Source organism: Pteropus medius, unplaced genomic scaffold (assembly GCF_902729225.1).
Source record: "Pteropus medius unplaced genomic scaffold, Ma_sr-lr_union100, whole genome shotgun sequence".
NCBI classification, from domain to species: domain Eukaryota; kingdom Metazoa; phylum Chordata; class Mammalia; order Chiroptera; family Pteropodidae; genus Pteropus; species Pteropus medius.
In genome coordinates this window covers 18,818,039-18,831,949 of record NW_024349797.1, presented here as the reverse complement: position 1 = coordinate 18,831,949, position 13,911 = coordinate 18,818,039, and positions in this window count along the sequence as shown.

Sequence of the window (13,911 nt, the reverse complement as noted above, 5' to 3'; positions counted from 1 at the left end):
AGAAGTCTCATTAGCTGTTGGGACCTGCTCTGTCTTACAACGCCATTAGAAATGCCTCGTCAGGTCACGTCAGTGCACTTTGCCAGGCCCCAGGCTGGGCCGTGGGGATCCGGAGAGAGATCAGACGTAGCCTCCAGACTCAAGTTCACTTGAACTTTTGTCCAAGTTCCACGTGGACAAAAACTGACCCTACTTGGTTCTCACACGAGAATGACTGAGCTGAGCTTCATTGAGAGACAAGAGGAAGTTACGGTGCAGGACTTCAAAGAACGGGGCCAGATAAGCAGCCCAGGCAGAAGGAACCGCACAGGCGAAAGCCCAGAGACCGGCTGTGAGCAGGCCACTGCTGGAACCTGTCTACCACCTTCGAGTAAACTGGACAAGGGCGCCCTGGACCCAGGTGCAGACATCTTTGGTCTGAGGTGCATGGATGGCTTGGGGAGCGGGCAGCGGGCTGGATGTCACGTTGTCCCCACCCCGTGGCCGGGAGCAGTGAACAACTTGCCCAACCACACGCAGCGTCTCCGCGTGTTGAAAAAACTTAAGAACCATTTGATGCTCCTGGAGTAGGAAGCCCAGGGCCAAGCGGGAACAGAGAGAAGTCACATTAGAAACATCAGGTGGGACCATCTCCTAGAGCGGGGAGAGCAAACCGGGTTTAGCTGGCGGGGTGTCTGCAGTTCACCAGGATCACCTGCCCGGAGTAGAAAGATTCCACGGAAGGTGCCACAGAAAGAGCCGAGATTGATGACTGATGGCTGCTGCGGGCACAGGAGGGACAGGGGCTTCCCAGAGACCAGGCGACGTGTGCTTGCCTGAGGAGAGGCAGCGAGCTAAGGCGCCCCATTTCATTCCGGCGGTATTGCTGGGTGGATGTTCCTCACAAGAAGTTTGCGTGGGGCAGGGATCGGCTCTAGCTGTTTATTCTCCTTTACATCTCATTCCCTTTCAAATAAGCAAAGCAAAACGAAGACGGGGTGAGGGGAAAAACGCACCCGCTTTAGCAAAAGGAAACTGCAGCGGCTTCGCTAGGACAGGCCAGCCTCCGCCTCGTGCAGACAGACCTTGGGCACAGATACTTGCTCCTGAGGAGTTTGTGAGACGGGTGCAACTCTAAAAATTCATTTTTAGTTGGCACACCCTCGCCGTGGAAGGACGAAAGAAAGCAACAGAATTCAACCTGCCGGCTCCCGCAGAGTTCCTTCCCCTCCAGGCTATGCTGTCCACTGTAGCAGCCACGGGCCAGGGGACACTATCGAGCACTCGAAATATGGCCAATCCGCATGGAGATGGGAGTGTTAAAATACTCACCAGCTTTCGAAGACTTAGTACCAAAAACAAAAAAAGGGGAATGCGAAAGATTTCATTAGTATTTTTATATTGATTCCATGTCGAAATGGTAATATTTTGGACAATTGGGTTCAATAAAATATATTGCTAAAATTTATTTCTCTTTATTTAATGCAGCTACTGGAAACGTCACAGTTAGAGATGGGGCTCGCCATGTGTTTCCACCAGACAGTGCTGCTTGGAACTCTCTGGAGGTGCCCGTGGCCTGTGCCGGGGCTGGTTCCAGAGCTTGGGGCTCTGATCACGGACACACTGAGGAGGGCGTGGCCCTGTCCTCTGCTGGCCCCTTCCTTCCTTGACAGCCCAAGAATTCCAACCCGAAATCCCAGCGGACGGCACTCCGTGTCTCTTCCAAGGGAATCTCTTCTTCCTTTTAAAAATTGTGGTAGCAGACTTTATTTTCTAGAGGATTTCCAGGTTCGCAGAAAAAACTGAGCGCCAAGGACATGGATCCCCTCCCCCCACACTCTGCGTTTCCCTGCTCTCAACACTCGGCACCCAGGTTACAGTCGCACCTGCCACAGATAATGAACCGACGCCGATGCATCACTCTGAACCAGTGAATCACGGTTTCGAGCTCACTCTTGTGCTGCAAACTCTGTGGGCTGGAACAAAGGTATAGTGACGAGTGTGCACCTCTGTGGTGCCGTAAGAAGGGTTTCACCGCCCTGACATTCCCCTGTGCTTCGCCCGTTCATCCCTCCTCCGGCCCCCCAACCCCCGAACCCTTGATCTTCTTACCGTTTCCATAATTTTGCCTTTTCCAGAATGTCACGTAGTTGGAATCCTACAATATGCAGGCTTTTCACACTGGCTTCTTTCACTTAGCAATACGCATTTAAAGCTGCTCGATGTCTTTGTGACCTGATAGGTCATTTCTTTTGATCACCGAATAGTACCCCATTGTACAGACGAACCAGTTTATTAACCCGTTCACCTATTAAAGTGTACCTTGTTGCTTCTAATTGTTTTTTTGTTTTTTTGTTTTTAACGGATTTTTAGAAACTAGTTATCATCCTATCAGGAATCTAGCAGAATAACGGCTTGGGAAATGGAGAGAGGAACTTGGCGTGCAGATTGCTGTACCGTCCTCGGGGGTGTGACTTGTGATTTGACGCCCTCCAGGGGGACAGGTGCACAAGATGCTGGCCCAGGAACACACCTGGGGCTCAGGAATACCCAGCGCGCACCTGCTACCGCTCACCAACCTGGAGATGCATGACCCAAGGAACATCAGAGCTGAGAAGGGGCTGGGGTGGGGGCGGGGGTGAAGAGGGCGGGCAGCGAAGGGTTGTCCAGGAGAACACTCTCCAAGTGCCAGCTGGCCACTCACATTTAATCCCCACTGCGGCCCTGTGGAGTCTGAATCATTAATCGTGTTTTACAGCTCAGAGACGTCATGCTACCTGCCCAAAGGCACACAGCAAGTTCAGCACCAGACCTGTTTTGATGGCCAGGCCACCCGACCCCAAGGCCATGTATGTAGATTACAAAGTGACATACGCTTCCGCCCTGGGATGAGGCCCTCATGTCTAGCCTGATTGGGATGTAGTATTTATTTCATCTTGGGGCTTGACCAAAATATCCATTTCAATACCTCGTTACAGACACAGTTCCCAAGAGAGTGTGTTCTTACCTGTTCTTGTCACTGCAGCATCTGCAGTGCCTAGCACAGTGCCTGTCACGTAGGACGTGTTCAATAGATATTTGCTGAATGAATAAATAAATGGGACGTGGTCTATTCCCTCTGAGAACTCACAGCTTAGAGGAGGAGAAAGACGAGGAACACACCCGGTTGAGTGCCGTGATAGAGGGCGGAGGTCCTTGGTGCAGCAGGGAGAGTCAGGTGGGGCTCCCCATCCGACCTGGGTATGAGGGAGGGCTTCCTGGAGGAGGTGATGTTTACTTACACTGAGTTTTAAGGAGGAGCAAGAATCAGAAGAGGCGAGTGAAGGAACCCAAAGCGGAAAGGCAGGGAACGGGACAGGAGGAAGGATGGTTAGAAAGGCCAGCGTCGGCCGCCAAGACCGCCGTGAACGGCCTTACGAGCCATGACAAGAGGGTCGGAGTCTACCCTTTGGGTCCAGGTCGGTGATTCTCTAAAGGAATGCAATGTGTGTGGCAGGGGGGCAGGCCCCCCACATGGAGGGGACCCCGGCCCCTGGAGAGGTGTCCCAACAGGAAGGGGAAGGTAAGACTGTGGAATAGAGAGGCTGTCTCCTGCCATGCACAGCAGCCTCAACCAGGCCTGGGTGGCATCACCTCCTGCAAGACGCTTCCTCACCTGTAACACGGGAGGCACGTGAGGGCCCTGGTGAGGGTTTAAACGGGTTAACGCAAGCACAGGGCCTGGCACACGGGAAGACCTTGATGGATAGCCGTCATCGCCATTGATAAGTAGTAGCTATTATCATTATTTATCAAACCGGTACATGGGGGTTTTTTATAAAGGTTGAAAAACACCGCCCTGGGGAGCCATTAAAGGGGTTTTAAGGAGGACATTGATGGGATCTGATTTGCAATTTAGAAAGATCACTCAGGCTGCCTGGTGGGAGACGGACGAGGGGAGGGGAGACGGGACTCAGCCCAGCCCGGAGGTGATTTCAGATGAGCAGGTGAGAAATGACGGAAGCGGGCGTCCCCGGGTCATGGAAGAGGAGCCCAAATGGAGGCTCCGTGGGCAGTGAGCGCAGCGGGACCGGGCGACCGGCCGGCCTCAGGCGAGGGACAGAGGTGAGGCTGAGAAGGACTCGCTCGTGTGGTGTGTCGACTGAGGAAGCCAGACCAGCACCCATTTTCAAGTAAATGATGAGGCAAAGGGAAGGGACGTGGCTGCCCAAAGCCGCCTCTCTCCAGGAGAGAGTCTGGGGAAGCCCATGACCTCTGAGAAGGATGTGACGATGCCACTCCGTGGTCATGTCTCCTAAGGCGTTCTCTTAGGAGGCAAAGTGGACACCACTCATCACGGGTTTTTCATTCTCGACCAATTGACTGCAAAGTCGGTCATCGTGCCTCCTGGGGCCGGCAGTTCCGAGGGCACATTGCAGATGTCACACGAAGCGTTAGGGTCCCTTTTGTTGGGGTTGGGGACAGCTCATGCAGCCACAGCCTTTGGAGCTGCCATGCCCCAGGCTGTTTACGGAACACCATTGTTTCATCTGAGAAACAGTGTTTTTAAGAAAACCCTCGCGTTCATTTCCGGTTGTCTTTCCTAAAGTCACGATCGGTGTCACCTTATCGGGGTCAGGTGGATGCCACCCCCTCCCTCAGTTGCGCTTTTCATTCACATCGGTAATTCCTCTTTCCTTCATCTTTCTCGTTCTCTCCTGCTGTCTGCGTTCAGCCATTTTTCTCTTTAGAACGTGAGGCTGTCTCGACGTTCCCCGTTATCGGACTTAATATTCTGCAATTAATAGCTGTTCTTTCACAGTTAGTCTCTCTTTTCGGGCACCTCTCATTGCGTCTCCCAGTTCTGTGCATGCGATGTACAAGGTGCACTCCCTGAATTTAAGACCCGAGTTCATACAAGTGTGATGCACGGGAGAAACCATTGGTGACAGCAAAACAAGGTCCCTCAAGCCCCGTAGCTCGAGGCTCAGTAACAGATGACAGCACAAAATATCTTTGGGAGAGGGTATTTACAAAACTACTTTAAAGGAATTGCATGTCATTAATCACAAGTTCTTAAAAATCAGTCTTCTCTTATTTGTTCCAATCTAGCTAAATGGCCCTGGAAATACAGTCCGTGGTTTGCTCGATAAATGTGAGTGGAAAATCATAATGTTCTCATTCCAATTTCTAACTCATACATCGTGTTATGGATTTTTTTTTTCCCCTGCTAGCATTTCTCCAGTCCACTAAATATTCCAGACATCTGAGAGTCTTCATTTGATTCATTCTAATAACTTTTTTCATCAATATGACTTTTGAGAATGCATTGCTCTAGCAAATTAAATATTATTTATGACTTTAATTTGGGTCCTATTTAGATTCTACATTCACGGGGCCCACTTGGCTATCGTCATCATCGTATTGTTTTAGACTACTCCCCCGAATTAAAATCCACTCTCGTCTTTAAATGTTTTACTGTGCCCGTCGTGCTCACTTTGCGCCGTGCCCAACATGATTAATGCTGCTGGCCAAGTGCATATGGTCGGCCCGGCCGTCATCCATTATCTTCGTCGTGGCTGCTGGCGAGCGAGCGCTCTGTCATTACTTGCTCCATCTTTTCAATTACCAGATGCGCATCCCCATTCTCGGCGGCTCCGCACTGTCCCCATCCAAACCTTTGCGGTGACTTTGAGGCCCGCGTGACCCGGCCTCGTCCTGGGCCGCTTTCCCCCTCACTCACCACGCCGGCCCCCTCACGGCCCCCTCCACGTGCCCTTCCCTCCACCTACGATGCTCTCCCTTCACTCTTTCCATGGTCCCCTCTCATCTTTCAGACGTCCTTCTGGTCTCCTCCTCAGAGAGGCTTCTTAGACCCCTCTCTAAATTAAGCTGCATCTGTACCATCGCCACCACCATGTCCCCACTTTTCCGCACCATGGGGCCCTGGCCTCTCGCCTCCACCGTGCATCTCTAGTTGTAATACTTTTTAACTAATTCTTTGTGGATTGTCTGTCTCCCCAGCTGGGAAGCCAGCTACATCAGGGCAAAGATTTTCTCTGCCTTGTTCATTGCTGTGTCTCAGTAACTAATACAGTCCAGAAACCTTGGGCCACGAGAGAGAGAGAGAGAGAGAGAGAGGAAAGAAGGGAAAGGGAGAGAAGGAGCTGGCAGCCCGACGTCCAAGACCAGAGGAGCCACTGGCTCACGCCAAGCCCAGACATTCTTGGGGAATCTTCTCTTTTCTCCCTCCCTTCTAGAATGTCTAGGCTCTCACTAGGCAGCTCAAAGCAGAGAATGACAAACATTTGCTCACACTCTCTGGCAAGTCTTCGACATGAAGAAATGAGCATCGAAGGGAATGAGAGGGTCTTGGGGTCCCATGGCCCCTTCAGGAGGTTTTTTTTTTTCCTGATGGTAGAGTTAAAATAACACTGCGTTGAGGCTCGGCAACTCAAGAAAGGGTTGTGGTCTCTCCTTTTCCAAGAAATATTTGGAAATGGACCAAGAGGGCCTGGAAGCAGTTGATGCCTCAGAAGCAGCAAGCACATGTACACTCAGATCTTGGCTTCTAAATACCACTCTCCACTAGAAGGACCCAAGGCTCCCTAGAAAAATGGCTGATCTCAGGGCTTGAGCGGGGCACGTGCGAGATGAGCCTGGAATATTTTATGATGCCAAAAGTTAAGAAAGTGCTCGAAGGATGTTGGAAAGGTGGCAAAAGGACACAGGAGGCGGTTTAAAAGGTTCCCACTGGCCAAGTCTGGGACAGTTGAGCAAGGAAATAAATGGTGATAGTAATGGATTACATTATATACTTATTCATAATTGATAAAATACTGAACAAAATAATTAAAATAAAATAACGACATTAAATAATAATAATTAAAATAAAATCATTAAAATCCATGGGTTCATTCTGACATAAAAAAAAAATCTAAAAAATTTTTTAAAGTAGCCTAGAAGGAGAAGACAAAATTACCTTGTGGTCAGAAGAGCAGACACAACTGTGTTTAAATGCCAGCTCTGCCAAGGCATAGCCGAATGGCTTTATGAAGAGGTACTTAGCCTCCGAGCACCTTGCTTTGCCATCCATAAGTGGAGGATAACACAAGAACTTGCCTCACAGGGCCATCATGAGAAAGACGTCCAAGAATCAACGTGTTTGAAGCAAGAGGCCCAGTGCTTAGCATCTACTAAACACTCGTGACCGTCATCATTATTGTGAGGGTCGTGGTCATCTTTATTACTGACCTTGACACTGCCAGCAGAGGGATGCTGACCACATGGCTTTCCCAGGTGCCTCTCAGCCTCAAGGAGGCAGTGTGCTGGGCTCTGTGAGAATCCGTCATCTCTGCTGGATGCTCACGCGTCTCCATACAGTAAAAGGCAGGGCCAGCCCAGTGCCAAGAGGATCGTTTATTGCTCATATAAGTTCTTTCCTTCCAAATTAGACCCTCCTGGGCTCTGCAGTAAGGAGCCTCATAATTGATTAAACGAGGCAAAAACAGCGCCAACCCCGAAGTCCCCAAAGTAGCTGTGGTTTCCGGTCGCGGCTTGGCGGTTTAGCCTCCCAAGAAACCTGCCCCTTTGGCTGCTTTGCCTCACCGGGAAGTGTGCAGAGAGCCACGAGGAGGAAGCCATGGCTTCGAAGAGTTCCATGACTTGCCCAAAGTCCTGCAGCAGACACGCTGCGAGCTCCTGTTTGAAAATCCTATCTCTGGCATTATTAAATCCTCACAGTGACCTTAAGTGCCCAGGACCATGGTGGGAACCGTGGGTGGAGGGCCAGGGTTGGCCTGAGGTCATGCCAAAGTTAAGTGGCATCACAGGCTGTGCCGAGCCTGGGGTCGACCTGAGACAGAGACAAGCCGAGAGAGGCCTTGACAGGCGAGGAGGCCCAGGGTGGAGAAACACTCCGAGAACTAGCTTACGGAGACGAGTCTCAGGTAGGACAAGGCAAAGCTAAGTCGCCAAGCCAGTTGTGTGGGTCTGAGACATTTGGCCAAACTCAAGGAACTTTCCTGTTTGAAGAATGATTTGAACTCTGATGGACCTGAGTTCAAATGATAGCTCCGAGATTTGGAAATATATGATCTTGGGCAAGTTACTGAACCTCTGTGAGCCTCTGTTTCCCCATCTGTAAAACGAGCTTATATTAGTCCCTCCAAGAAGGAGCTTGGTGAGTGCTGGCCCTGTTTCCTCTCACCCTTGGTACAAAGGGCCATGGTTATACACAGAGAGATGACCAAGGACGAACATCAACAAACCACCTGCACAAACCACCTTACTCTATTCCAACTAAACTTGGGTCAATGTTATTTTGCAGATGATTCGACGGAGGGCAGGGAGGTTTTGCGGCACAGCCAGGGAGAACAAGAATGAGACGTGGTGCATTCTAAGCTGCTTGTTAATTGAGCATCTTTGGAAATCAGAATGCACCACACGCTTGTTGTGTTCTAACAATTAAGCGGCCGTGCTTTGTCCTTTCTTTGTGGTACCTACACAGTGCATCTAACAAATGAGCGATGACATAGATGTGAGAAAATATGTAACGAATATTAAAATGTTTTATTTAGTATTTTCTATGTGCCAGGCACTGTGCTGAGTGTTCCATGGGCATGATCTAATTTAATTCTTAAAACAATTATATGAGATAAATTCTACTACATCCACTTTAGCAATGAAGAAACTAAAGGCCCAAATGATCAAGTAGCTTACACAAAGTCACATGCTTGTGTGTCAGACAGGGTTCTCCAGAGAAACGAAACCAATAAGATGATAGCTAGATATAGATAGATAGATGATAGATAAAAATAGATTAGATAGAGATAGATAGATAGACAGACAGATAGATTGGATAGATAGATGCTAGATGGATGATAGATATAGATAGATTAGATAGATGAATGATAAATGATGATGATAGATGATGGATGACAGATGATGAGAGAGAGAGAGTTATGGACTGAATGTTTGTGTCTCCCTTAAAATTCATATGTTGAAACCTAACCCCTAATGCGATGGTGTGAGGAGCTGGGGCCTTCGGTAGGTGCTTAGGCCGTGAGGGTGGAGCCCTCATGAGTGGAATTAGGGTCCTTATAAGAGGCCAAAGAGCTAGATGCTGCCTCTCCCACATGAGAATAAAAAGAGAAGTCAGCAGCCTGCAGCCTGGAAGAGGGGCCCGCCAGAACCTGACCTTGCCTCCAGCCACCCAGCTGGGGTGCTTTGGGAAACCCATGCGGTAGGTAATATGATTTGTCTCCGTTTTACACAGGAGAAATGGGCGCCCAAAGAGAAGGAACTGCCCGCTCTCATGGCCGGGAGGAGGCGGCGAGGGACATGAGGCAGCTCAGGCCGACCTTAGGACCCCGGCAACATGGAGTGGTGGGAACCTGGTGATCTCGTTTGTGGTTTCCTGGGCAAGGATTTCGCGAAGGACGCCGCAGGCACAGCTCAGAGCTTCCCTCCTGCTGAGCCCCGGTTAGGGGAGCCGAGGCCTGGGCCTGGGAAGCTGCTGGCCAGTGCGATGAGCTGGTAATTAGCCTCAGAGAGAGTCGGCACCTTTCTCGTGGTTTGGTGCCCTCCGTCACAGGCTTTGCCCAGTAAAGTTAAGCCCCATCTTGTGGCTCCTCTCGTTAGGTCTGCTCCTAAGGGATTCCTGTTAAAAACAAGCCCACATGTGGGAGGGCTGGGTCTTTGTGGGACACTTGACGCGTCTCCTAAGAAGCCGCCCTGTAAGGGGGTGCTCTGCACTCATGCACCAGAGCAATACCTGGGTAGCAGGACCTGGGGTGCGGCGGTCCCCGCGGCTGGCAGCCCTCAGCGAGGCTGAATCAGTGACCTCCCTCTGAGAATCAGGGAGGGGTGAGGAACCGGCTCCAAGGAGGGCGATGTCTTCCTCAGGCCCCAGACCCCACCCAGCTTTGACGCAGCGTCTGGTTGCACGTGAATCTTGCCTTGAAAGCCCCCTCACCCCTGGCTGCTCCGAGATGTCATCTCATCATCCTCTCAGTTACCCCTGGGCCCAGTCACAAGCACGTTCAGAAGGGGCTTCCGGCCTTGTGAGGAGGAAGGGGACGCTGGGTGGATGGGACGGTGGGGGACAGGGAGTTGGGAGCCCCACATTCTGATCCCTGACAAGCCACTGTTTAGTTGTGAGCCAATGATTCAACCTCCTTCAAGATTTAGCTCAGATATCACCACCACCGTTCCGGAACCTTCCGGGTCCCCAGCCACCACACACAGCCGGGTCAGGTGCCCGTGCATCCTCGGCCCATTTTCCCTCTGGATCGTAAACATCTTGGTGCTGTTCTCCCACCAGACTAAAAGCTGCCACGTGGAGGGCACTGTGACTTGCCTCTTTTTTGCTAGTGTGTTAGGAGTGACCCAAGGGACAGTCCTCCAGGGTCGGGGAGGACTCTGCCTGCATAGCAGTTGCTCGGTGCCTGGGTGGGGTCGGGCAGTGCACGGAGGTGGTACATAGGAACTTGGCCCACTGGCCACGAGGCCAGGCTGCCTGGGTTCCAATCCGGGCTCTGCTGCATAGAACCTTGGGTGTGTCGCTTAAACTCTCTCTGCCTCGGTTTGCTCATCTGTAAAATGGGGGAGAAGTAAGTGACTCACGGGAGCCATAGCGGCTCACATCCACATAAACCCTGAGAACAGGGTCCGAGGCACGGGAAACAGCAGCTTCCCCCGTCAGACTCTCCAGCTCCGAATGCCCAGTGCATGACTCCTGAGGTTTCCCCTCTGTGGATGAGCCCCCTTATTTATTACGCAGAGGAACTGGGTGGACCAACTACCGAGCTCCCTTCCACTTGAAATTTTCCAATGCTCTGCCACATTTCAGAAGGCCATGAGGACAAAGTCCTCCCCCCATGCCCTGTCCCGGACACAGGGCCAAACGCTGAGCCACTTCCAACACTAGCGAAGGAGCCCGCCAGAGCGGAAAGACAGGGCAGCCCCAGTGCCAGCGTGAACGAGCACGAACACTCGCGCTCAGGTTTAAAACGCTTCTTAGAAACCTTCCAGGCTGCTCTGTTTACCACCCCCAGGAAAGCATTTTATTTATGCCCAGAAAGCTGAGTGGTGACAATTAGGGTCCGGCTCTGTAACGATGTCCCCTCCGACCAGTTGAGTCCCATCCTCCCTGCTCATTAAGGTGAAATTCTCGTTAGCGGCTTTGCAAGTTGGGGATGGAAAATAATCAGAAGCAAGTGGGTGGGGGCCTGCTTGCTGCCTTGTCTCAGGCCTGCAAGGGTAGATGATTCACTTGCTCCCAGTGCAGCCCGTGGCTCACTCCTCCCTGCTTCTCTCAAGCCAGGCTTACCTCCCGTCCCTGGGCAGGTGGGGCAAATGCTTATCGTCTGCCTAATTGTTCAACAGGATAACACGCTGGATTTCAAAATAATTAGGCTGACGGTAATGAGGGTTTGATGGTTTCTGTGCAATTAGACGGATGGACACAAACACTTTGTTTTTAACCTATGCTGAGGCTAATGACCTCAGGTGGGAATATGGCGGCACTGCATTTTGAAAAGAGGGAGGAAAAAAATATCCTGGGAACCTCAAAGAAAATAAATCACAGGGTGGGCTCCTTCCCACAGATTTGTTGCTTTAGATATCAGGCCAGGTGTTCCCTAGACAGCCGTAATGAGAGATTTCAGGCCGAAAAGAACGCAGCGTCAGAGAAGCCAGCCCGCTCCGGGTTTGGATCCATGCTGCGAGTTATTGACGCTGACCCAGAGAAAGACACTTAGACTAGTGCGCTCAGATCTTCATCTGTGAAATGGGGACAGTAATGTCTAGTGTGCAGGGAGGGCTGTCGTGAGCTCCTGGCACACAGTAAATGCACTAAAGATTTGAGTGGGGGTCTTGCGAGAGGGGGAGCTCAGTGCGGAAATATCTAGAAGCCAGAACGTGGCAGAGGCCAGAAGTGAGCGGTGAGTCTTTTCCAATCCAGCAAAGTGAAATTGGCATCTGCAAAGATTCCGCCAATGGCGGCTGCTTAGAACGCGCCTCAAAGCCAAGAAGAAAAGAAGAGAAACCACCGGCTTAACCGAGGCTTTGAAGGGTGGAGTCACAGTTCCACCGTGGCAGAGTGTGGAGCCTTGGGACTCCCCGTCTCCCCCATGCGCCTCGGGGTTCCCATGCGGCCAGGCAGAGCAGCCTCGGCTCACCTGACAGCGTGTGGGGACAGAGGCCCGCAAGGCCAGATAGGGGGCAGCATCTGGAAATGAGAAGTCGGATAGTGTGGTGGCAGCTGGTGAGTCCCCATGGACTGCTATGTCCAAGGCAGGCAGCAGGGCAGATAGGAGATGGCCCCAGGACCCAGGCAAGTGGACAGTATCAGGGAGGGGTTTGTCTACTCAGCTCACTTCTGAGCCCTCGCTCTGCGCAGGGCCCAGTGCTCATGCTTGGGGTACCGAAGTAAATAACATCCAGCCCCTGCCGGGCACGCTGCCACAATATAAAGTGACAGGCAATCGAAGCGAAATTTGCAGGGAACATAGGACAGAATGATCAGCTCTGCCTGGGCGCAGGGAGAGCTTCCTGACAAGAGCCAGCCTGCACTTTGAAGAGCAAATCGGGGTGTGTGGCTGGACCTTAAGGGCCCGCGTGAGGCTGGGGTCGAGAGGGACACTCCAGTCTGCTCTGCACGGCACGCGAATGACCTGGGACAGCACATTTCCCCTTAATTCCTAGGGAGAGAAACTTCCTTGGCAACTGCAACGACGTGAAAAGGCAATTTCCTCTGCCTCACAATTTTTTATGGCTAGGCTGCTCCGACAGCCTCTGCCCAGTTGTCACCTTGTCCTCACAACCCCCTTCTCCGCCTCTCCACCAGGCTAGAAATTCCTGGGAAGCGGTTAGGAGGCACCAAGAGAGAAGTGATGGGACCTGAGGCTGGCGGCCGGTCAGCACCATGGACAGGGACATGGCGGCCCACCCCGCCGGCCTCTGGGCCCCTCCGGGCTGCCTGCGCACTGCTCTTTCTGCAGGGGCCACTTGGGCTTCTGTGAACCGTCTTCCTTATCCATGCACAAAGGATGCTCAGAGCCACCTTCCTTTCTCACATTTTGCTTCACTATTAGGCAAACCAGGCGCCAAATTTTGCTGGAATTTTTTCGAATTTATAGGACTGCACTTAGCGACTTTTTCCAGGTGCTGTTTTGATCTAAATTGGCAGAAGCCCCAGAAATAAAAGGGGATCATGACATCTTCTGTGAGTGTGGGCGTGGGAGGTAGAGCCCACCAGGACGCTGATCACGGGGCCGGGGGGAGAAGAAGGGCAGATGTTTAATTGAAGACAGATCCAGGGACTCCCCCGGGCCTCGAGTCCCAGGCTGATGCTGCCTATAATCCCCCCATTATAGGACAGAAGCCCAAGGGGCCCTGCTCTGGTTGGCCCTGATGCCTCTCAGTCCCTGGAGAGCCACCTCTCCCACAGGAACATTGAGGTGGCTACAGAGAAAGTCTTGAGCAAAGGCCATGCCTCAGGTAATTCCATGGAAGAATTCAAGGTCACGGCTAAAAACTCCAGGTCAGCCTGAGGAACTGAGGGATTCAGGTGGACACCCTGACACACCAAATCAATCTCACCTGAGGCAGACACCTGCTTCACGGATTTCTCTTAGGATAAACCAACAGGAAATGGTGGAGCCAGCACCAAAGCCAGGATTCGCTGGGAACCCTGACACCTGCTTGTGAGCAGGACTTCTTTCAAGAATCCCCAGGCCAGAAGAGACAGCCGGAAAGGCCGGTCCGATGCTGCAGGAATCCCCAAAAGTCTACTGTTGCCAGGGGGAAGGTTCCAGAGCTGCTCAGCTGGGCCCTCCCGGGACAGAGGCTGTGACTTCACAGCCTAGAAGTCAGAGGCCCTGGTGCCCATCCTGCTGGTGCCACTTTCCTAGCAATCCTCCATCACTTCCTGAGCCGTCTGAGGACCGA